This window comes from Myxocyprinus asiaticus, chromosome 37, assembly GCF_019703515.2.
Source record: "Myxocyprinus asiaticus isolate MX2 ecotype Aquarium Trade chromosome 37, UBuf_Myxa_2, whole genome shotgun sequence".
Lineage (NCBI taxonomy): Eukaryota > Metazoa > Chordata > Actinopteri > Cypriniformes > Catostomidae > Myxocyprinus > Myxocyprinus asiaticus.
In genome coordinates this window covers 17,242,707-17,251,361 of record NC_059380.1, presented here as the reverse complement: position 1 = coordinate 17,251,361, position 8,655 = coordinate 17,242,707, and the positions used below count along the sequence as shown (strand labels likewise).

Below are 8,655 nucleotides of genomic sequence, written 5' to 3'. Positions count from 1 at the left end.
CGATATGCAAAAAAGAACAGCAAAGGGGCAACGATATGCAAAAAAACGTTACAAATATTATAAGTGAACCTCAAGAAACATTAAAATAATAAAAAAGACATGTTATGACCCCCTTTAAAGCAAAATGGAGGAAAACAAGAATTAAGAATTAAGAATTCTTGTTTCAATTCAACTTTTTGGTCTAATTTCTGTGCTGATAACAAGTATACTGTATGTGCTGAAATAATTTATGAAAAAAGTACCTTCATTTAGAAAAATTGAAAATAAAAGCATTTTCACAAGTGAACTGCCAGGGCATCTCATAAGGGAAACGTCACTCACGTCATTCTTAGGATGTTCTCAAAACAATTCGGTGATTCTGACATTTTATGGTGCTTTTGTCATATTTTTTTTTTAGCCTCAGCTTGGATATTCTTAACAGAAAACAAAAATAAAATGATGACAGAATTTTCATTCATTAAATATTTAACACTTTAACTTCCAACTATTGTAAAGTAATAGAATCCTAAAATTAGATACAACAAAAGATTGACACAGGATGAAAGTCACTAGAGTGACATTTCCATATTAAAATGCACTGTATGATGAATTTATGTGTTTAAGTGTATGAATATACATACTGTATGTTGATTCATAAATTAAAAATACACACATGCAAAGGTGTATTTTTATTTAAACTTTCTATTCTTCTTCTCAGGCCAACATTTCTGTAATTGCTCATTGACTAGTGTTATTCATTCATTCTTCACATTTATGTTTTGCATTTATCGTGTATTTTACTATCACTGTAAATTAATGAATGTATTTACATTTCATTGTTTATTTCTAGAAATCAAACACACACACATCTGTATTTGAGTATACATTCTCATGTATGCTATTCATTTTTGATAGATTTAATATCAGTTATCTGGACTAATGTAGTCCTGTGCATTCTTTACCTTCCATCTGTACTTATGTATCTTGTGTGCTTCATTACACATTTATACCTTAACAGAGGAAAATTTTAAGTATAATATAATTGCCCTACTCTGGTTCCCAGTTAAAATGGTCTAGAACTGCAACTACTGCAGACATTTTACTGACTTTTAACTCTGTGGTACAACATTATACCACAAAGTATACCACATTGTATCACACAGTATGAAGATAATATTTTCTGGTCTCAGGAATGTGATAATTACAAGGGTAATTGTCCATTATGTGGACACTAGAAATGTCCTCATAAACCACATTTATATAAATGTGGTTTATGAGGACATTTCTAGTGTCCACATAATTCAAATCACTTAAAAAACATACTAAACTGTTTTTTTGAAAATGTAAAAATGCAGAAAGTGTTTTTGTTGTTGTTGTTTTTGTTGTTGTGAGGGTTAGGTTTAGGGATAGGGTTAGGGGATAGAATCTATTGTTTGTACAGTATAAAAATCATTATCTATGGAGAGTCCTCATAAGGATAGCCGCACCGACATGTGTGTGTGTGTGTGTGTGTGTGTGTGAGAGAGAGAGAGATATTGTCTCACATAGCAGTCAGCTCTGTCTTTAATTTTTAGTGTGTGGTAGTGGTGGTGGTCTGCTTTATCGGGATTGCTGGTCCACCAAATGGGACATTTTGAGATTCGCCTGAGGAGACACTTGGAGTTCCACCAGAGGAGACATTTCGAGGTCCACCTGAAGGGTGAGGAGAAAGATTTCATGCATAATGTACAACATAGATCGTGAACCTGAATTGACCATCCCCCCAAAGTGAGATTTGAATTACCTTGCACTTGAGTCCTAGACGACAAAGAAGAAAATATGCATTAGTGAAGTCATTTCATAAGATTATGTAACATAAGACCCAACTATTACAAATAAAAAAAACAAACTGACTTAGTGTCCTGATTTTCCAGGAGGCTTCTGTATGTGGCGATCTCCTGCTCCTGGCGGCTCTTGATATCCAGTAGTGTGGCATAGTCTAGACCCTGTTGTTCAATGCTAACCCTCAACTGACGCAGCTCTGCTTCCAGCATGTTGATGTGGTTCTGGAAGCCAGCTAGCATAGCACTGTACCTTGCCTTTGTATCAGTCAGCGAGCTCTCCATTGACACTTTCTGTGTGGGTGATGAGAATGGCTAGAAAGAAAAACTGAATCACTACATTCATTTAAATCTACTGTTTAAAAATGTAAAAATGGTCTTGCTGAGGAGCAGCATCCAACTCCACATTCACTGTGCCTGTCAAATGAGACCTCAGTGCTGCCAACTCCTGTAACCACACAATGCTCATATGTCAGGTTGACAGTTAATCAAGTAAAAAAAATATTTTTTTTATTAATGTACATAAAGCTACAAACGTCTTTAACTGAATTAGTAGCATTGATCAGGCTGTGAAATTACATTTTCCTTTGTACACATGCCAAATACTTGGAACAAGTCGTTGAAAAAATGGTTTTCAATATTAACTTAGGTTGGAGACTACACCAGATCTTTTGTATCATGTGTTATGAGGTTCTCTTCATTAAAAGCCTTGCACATTTAATTATGTCCCAAACTTTCAGGACCAATCACCCATGGCTGATTCTGCTACAGAAAAACTACTACAAACATCTTCGTGGTTCTTTTTCATGAATTCCAATTCTTCCTGCAGACCTTTGATTTGGAGTTCCATGTCGGCCTTTGTCAGTTTCATCTGCTCCAACAAGTGACGCAGGTTAGCGATGTCAGCCTCCACACACTGCCGCATCATCAACTCATGCTCATATCTTATTGATGGGAAAGTAGAATGGGGAATTGATTAATCACTTATTGTTTGTTTAAATATGAACAGTGGCGGGACGTGCATTAAAAGTGTAGGCCTTCAGTGTGATTCCTGCCATTAAGAAAACACAGTTTCACAATGAATAAGACACCCTATGCCTTTGGGCATCATACATTATGTTGCAGCTAACAAATAATAGCAATTGACATTTTAAAAACACGTCCACGCACGAAAGCCAAAACTTGAAACAACAATTAATGCTCAAGCAAGCCTAATTTTAACTGCAGCATGACTGTTTTGTGAAATGAACATCTCCCGAACAGACATTCTAAAATCATAATTTTTCATATGAATCTACCAAGGAGGTCTATAATACCTGGAAAAATCTATCTAATAATATTTGCCCCTTAAAGTGTGATTGCGTCACTCAAGGTCAGCTAGAAGGCCTTGACCTGGACATATATATCTAAAGATCACACCCACCAAGAACAAATAAATCAATCTGATTGGCTGATGAATCTGACAATCTGACTTTAGTTGCCCTTTCATTTGCACTGTTGAGGGATTCTGTGGAAATTCTGAAGGCCTGAGGGAGTGGAGCTCAAACTCACGTGCTGCTTCGGCTAACGAGCTTGGCTTTGGGCATGTGATTTGTGAAACAGTTGTCACGCATCGCTTGTAAACATCAAGGAATAAATTCTGACTGGATAAACTTTTCGTTTTTCTCTATTTGTTTGTTGATTAAGAGTGGAAAGTGATTAAAAATACATAGGCAAAAAGGTGATTGAGAATAAAAGGACGAAAAATATTTATTTATTTGGCATGTTAGGCCAGCAGAGAAGGCTGTGCTGGCTGGCCCTGAGAATTTGCCACTGAATATGAATATAAGCAATCTACAGCTATTGTCTCCATTAAACTTGTTGCATCTAAGTTCAGAGGAATGTTCTCAACTCACTTTAAGGTTTACAAGACAACTCACTTGAAGTCATCAGCAGCCAGCTTAAGAGTTGTCAATCTGCAGTAGGATGCTGGCGTTGTTGACAGGTAGCAGTTTTAATCTATGATGTACAACATTGATGTATAAATGTAATAAATCAGAACAGATTTAAATATGGAGCATTTCTATATGGACTTGATTCTCCACAGATTCTCTGAGAAAAGCAAACTAGGAAATCCACTATTTTTTAAAACATAATGCTATGAGATAATGCTATGAGAGGATTCTGGATTTTGCAAGCCCTTTCCAAATGTTTCTGATTTCTCAACTTATATTTCTGTCACAAGGATTTTCAATCAAGCTTATTTTTCTTCCTCCTCTGCTAATGGATGGTACCTACGTGATTTTCAGCACCCCTGCAAACTCTTTCAACTTCTATATCCAAAGGAGTTTCAGTTCAGAATTTGCTAGTCTTTCCATTTATGTTATATTCATCATAACCTCAGCAATACATTTCACTGTACCTTTTCTTTTAGGTCCTTGATGGTGTTCTAGTAGGCACTGTAGTCCCTCGGTCGTAGGTAGCCAGCCCCTTCTTCTCATAGAACTCGCTGATTAACTTCTCCAGATTGGCATTGGCAGCCTCCAGAGAATGCACCTTCTGTAGGTAAGCAGCCAGACGATCATTCAGGTTCTGCATGGTGCCCTTCTTGTTCAACTGGATATTTATCACACATTATACATTTGCACATATACAGTGAAATTCTTCTTTTCACATATCCCAGCTAGGCTGGGGTCAGAGTGCAGGGTCAGCCATGATATGCAGCGCCCCTGGAGCAGATAGGGTCAAGGGCCTTGTTCAAGGGCCCAACAGTGGCATCTTGGCAGTGCTGGGGCCTGAACCCCTGACCTTCTGATCAGTAACCCAGAGCCTTAACCGCTGAGCTACCATGTGCCAGCTGTCCTCCCTTTTTCAGTTAGGGGTGGAAAAGGAAGACTTAGCCAGTCATGCAAGATAGCAAGGCTTATTTTTCTCAGGTTGCAGCAGTGAGAAAGAAAGATCTCAATCTAAAACCATGAGGACACTTGTGTTGTGTAGCCTACTGTTTGCATAGAAAATCTATGCACTGTAGATTTTGGTTGTTCTTTCTCTCCTTCAGTGTCAGGAGTACATTTTACTCTAGAACCTGTTGATCTATAGGCCTAGTGTTATATTAACCATAGTTGTAAAAACCGTTGATAATATTCATGCACTTGATATGATTAAAGGTGGTTTTACACGGGACGAGTGAGAGGAGGCAGGCGGCAAAACGGATGCGGCAGATAAAAATATTTTATCTTTCCGCGGCTGCCGCTTGTCACTGACGAATCAGAGCTGAATTTATTCACAACCAATCAAACGACACGTAGATTTTATGTAGTCAAAAACAACATTGAGTCGGTTATACTCGCTGTTGCTGAATTTACTCCTGACAAATAACGTTTCTTTGAGCGTTTATAGAGACATATATAGGAAAACAGCCTCATCAAAAGCTGTGAGTGGACGAGTCGGTGTACCAGGTGAAAACAGACTATGGAAACATGTATAGCTTATGTTTGACGACTGTGCAATGTACAGCAATGCCAAAAGTATTGGCAGTGACTTAAATTTTGTGTTTCGGAAAGTTTGCTGCCTCAGTTGTTGTGGTGTTAATTCACATTGTTTCTAGATTATTGTGCAGAGTGATCAGATGCAATTTAAATAATTGCAAAAAGCTTCATTGGCCAAAAAAATGAACTTTATCATAAAAACCCAAATTTCACTGTTTTTTGGCCCTTTTTTGGCACAAAATGACCAGCTAACATCATTTCACTAATCATATCAGCAGCACCTGGGAAAGTGTGAACGAGTACTAGTCAGGTGAAACCACTCTATCATTCTGATTGGATTATAAGAGCAGACTGATTGCTAAAAGGAGGGAAGAAGTGCTTCCAATCGTTGTGTTCTTGTTAGCAATGGTTACCTCCAAAGAAAGACGTGCAGCCATCATCACTTTGCATCGAAATGGCTGCAAAGAATATTGTACCTGAAAGAACCATTTACCGGATCATCAAGAACTTCAAGGAGAGAGGTTCAACTGCAGTGAAGAAGGCTTCAGGGCATCCCAGAGTCCAGCAAGCACCAGGACTGTCTCCTCCTGAGGAGTCAGCTATGGAATCGTGTCACCACCAGTGCAGAGCTTGCTCAATATTGGCAGCAGGTGGGTGTGAGTGCATCTGCACGCACAGTGAGGCGAAGTCTTTTGGACAATGGCCTGGTGTCAAGAAGGGCAGCAAAGAAGCCACTTCTCTCCAAGAAAAACATCAAGCACAGACTGAAATTCTGCAGGAAGTACAAAGATTGGACAGCAGAAGACTGGTGCAAAGTAATTTTCTCTGATGAAGCCCCCTTTTGTTTGGGACATCTGGAAAATCGATTGTCCGGAGAAAAAAAGGTGAACGCTGCCATGCTGTGTGGCAGTGTTGTGTGTCGTGCCAACAGTGAAGCATCCTGAGACCATCCATGTGTGGGGTTGCTTTTCATCCAAGGGAGTGGGATCTCTCACAATTCTGCCCAAAAACACTGCCATGAATAAAGAATGGTATCAAAACATCCTGCAAGAGCAATTTTTCCCAACGATCCAGGAGCAATTTGGTGATCCATGCATTTTCCAGCATGATGGAGCACCATGTCACAAAGCAAGAGTGATAATGAAGTGGCTCGGAGATCATTACCTTGAAGTTTTGGATCCGTGGCCAGGCAACTCACCGGATATTAATCCCATAGAGAACCTATGGTCAATCCTCAAAAGGCGAGTGGGCTTCAGCTTGTCCACAAACTGTGATCAACTCCGAGCACTAATAAGAAAAGAATGGATCGCCATCAGTCAGGATTTGGCCCAGAAGCTGATATCCAGCATGCCAGAGCGAATTGCAGAGGTTATGAAGAACAAGAGTCAACACTGTAAATATTGACTTTTTGCATATATTGAATGTTTTGCCAATAAAAGCCTTTAAAACTTATGAAATGCTTATTGTTTTCCAGTATACCAAAGAAACATGAAAAAATAAACTTAAAATAAAATAAAAAATAAAACTTTGCAAAACACAAAATTTATGTCACTACCAATACTTTTGGCCATGGCTGTATACAAATGTATGGGCCATGGACTACATCTACTTTAATTTTCTCTTCAGCAACAGGTGTCTGAAACATCAACTTTAGATAATCAGAAAATACAATTTCCCAGGTGGTTTATTGAGTTTTGTGGAATTTGAATGTTCATTTCTTGCCCTCCCATTTAAATTATTGATGTTATTTATATTATACCAGTTTGCCCATAAAAATATGAAGTAACATGCAGTCTGTTTCTTTTGTCATTTAAAAAAAATGTAGAACTCATCAAATGAAAATAGGTGGCAAGACGCCATCAATTACATTGTTTAGCCTTGATACTGTAATTTTACATTAATATAAAAAAATAGCTCATTACAATATTTATAGTAAAAAAAATTTTTTATGAGAAAATAAGTGGCATTTTATTTAAGTGCAATCACTTACATGAAAACTAATACAATATTTACTGTATTGCCCCACAGAGGCAGTAATTGAGGCAGTAATTGAGCTAAGCAGTGGGTGGCATTATTGCACTTCTGCTGGCACCTTTCACACCGCTTCTCATATGAATGGAAAACACCTGTACAAACGAGAAGTGGCAAGATGGCAAGCAAAGCCTGCCGCCCACCACGTCCCATGTAAATCCGCCTTAACCATTTTCTAAGCTCAGCAGTGGCATTTCAAATCTAAATGTGTTTCTATGGAATGACTGAGATCTCCAAACACATTATTACACTTAAAATAGTGATCCAGGCATTGAGAATGTCTGTTGATGAGAAAAGATAATAATGTTATATTTGTATGTTACATTTCAAGTGTTTGTACAGCTTCCATGTTTTAATTACCATGCATGGGAATGAAGATTAGAGTGCAGTATAACAACTTGTATGCTTAATTTTGCATGTGTACAATTTTGACATTTTAATACATATAATTTCTGGTCTGTTGTTCAGTAAATTTTTCTCTTTCAGTCTTGTACAAGTGGTGACCTTTGGAAAACTTTAAAGGGATAGTTCACCCAGAAATTAAATTGCTCTCTTCATTTACTCACCTTAATGCCATTCTAGATGTGTATGACTTTCTTCTGCTGAACACAAATGAAGATTTTTAGAAGAATATTTCTATTTCAGCTGTAGGTCCATGCAATGCAAGTGAATGGTGACCAGAACTCAGAAGGTCCGTAAAGGACATAAAGGCAGCATAAAAGTAATCCATAACATTCCAGAGGTTAAATCCATATAATCTGAAGCAATATGATAGGTGTGGGTGAGAAACAGTTCAATATTTAGTTCCTTTTTTCTGTAAATCTACACTTTCACTTCCACATTCAGCCACTGCGTGGTTGGGGCTGGTCAAAGGTAGAAATTTATAGTAAAAAATGACTTCTGAAGACATTGATTTAACCTCTGGAGTCGTATAGATTACTTCTATGCTGCCATTATGACCTTTTTGGACCTTCTAAGATCTGGTCAGCATTCACTTGCATTGTGAGGACCAACAGAGCTGAGACATTCTACTAAAAATCTTCATTTGTGTTCAGCAGAAGAAAAAAAGTCATGCACATCTGAGATGGCATGAGGGTGAGCAAATGATGAGAGAACGTTCATTATTGGGTGAATCATCCCTTTAAGTGTGTGTATTAGTGTGTGTTTTTAATCTCTTTGTGCTAGTGGATACTTGTAGAGGATTTGACTGACAGGTAACTCCCTGGGAGGATGTGAGATAATCTTTATTGGTGAGATAATAATTATTTTCCACCACCCTTTTACCTTGTGCAATTTGGGTACGTGTTATATACACTGTATATGGAATATGTATTAAATCCATGTTTTTTGCCTTGCCA

General features: G+C 37.9%; 1 pseudogene; it reads right to left on the bottom strand.

Moving 5' to 3' along the window:
* Positions 1-1,549: 1,549 nt before the first annotated feature.
* LOC127427779 (keratin, type I cytoskeletal 15-like) lies at positions 1,550-5,703 on the bottom strand (annotated as a pseudogene).
* Positions 5,704-8,655: the final 2,952 nt, after the last annotated feature.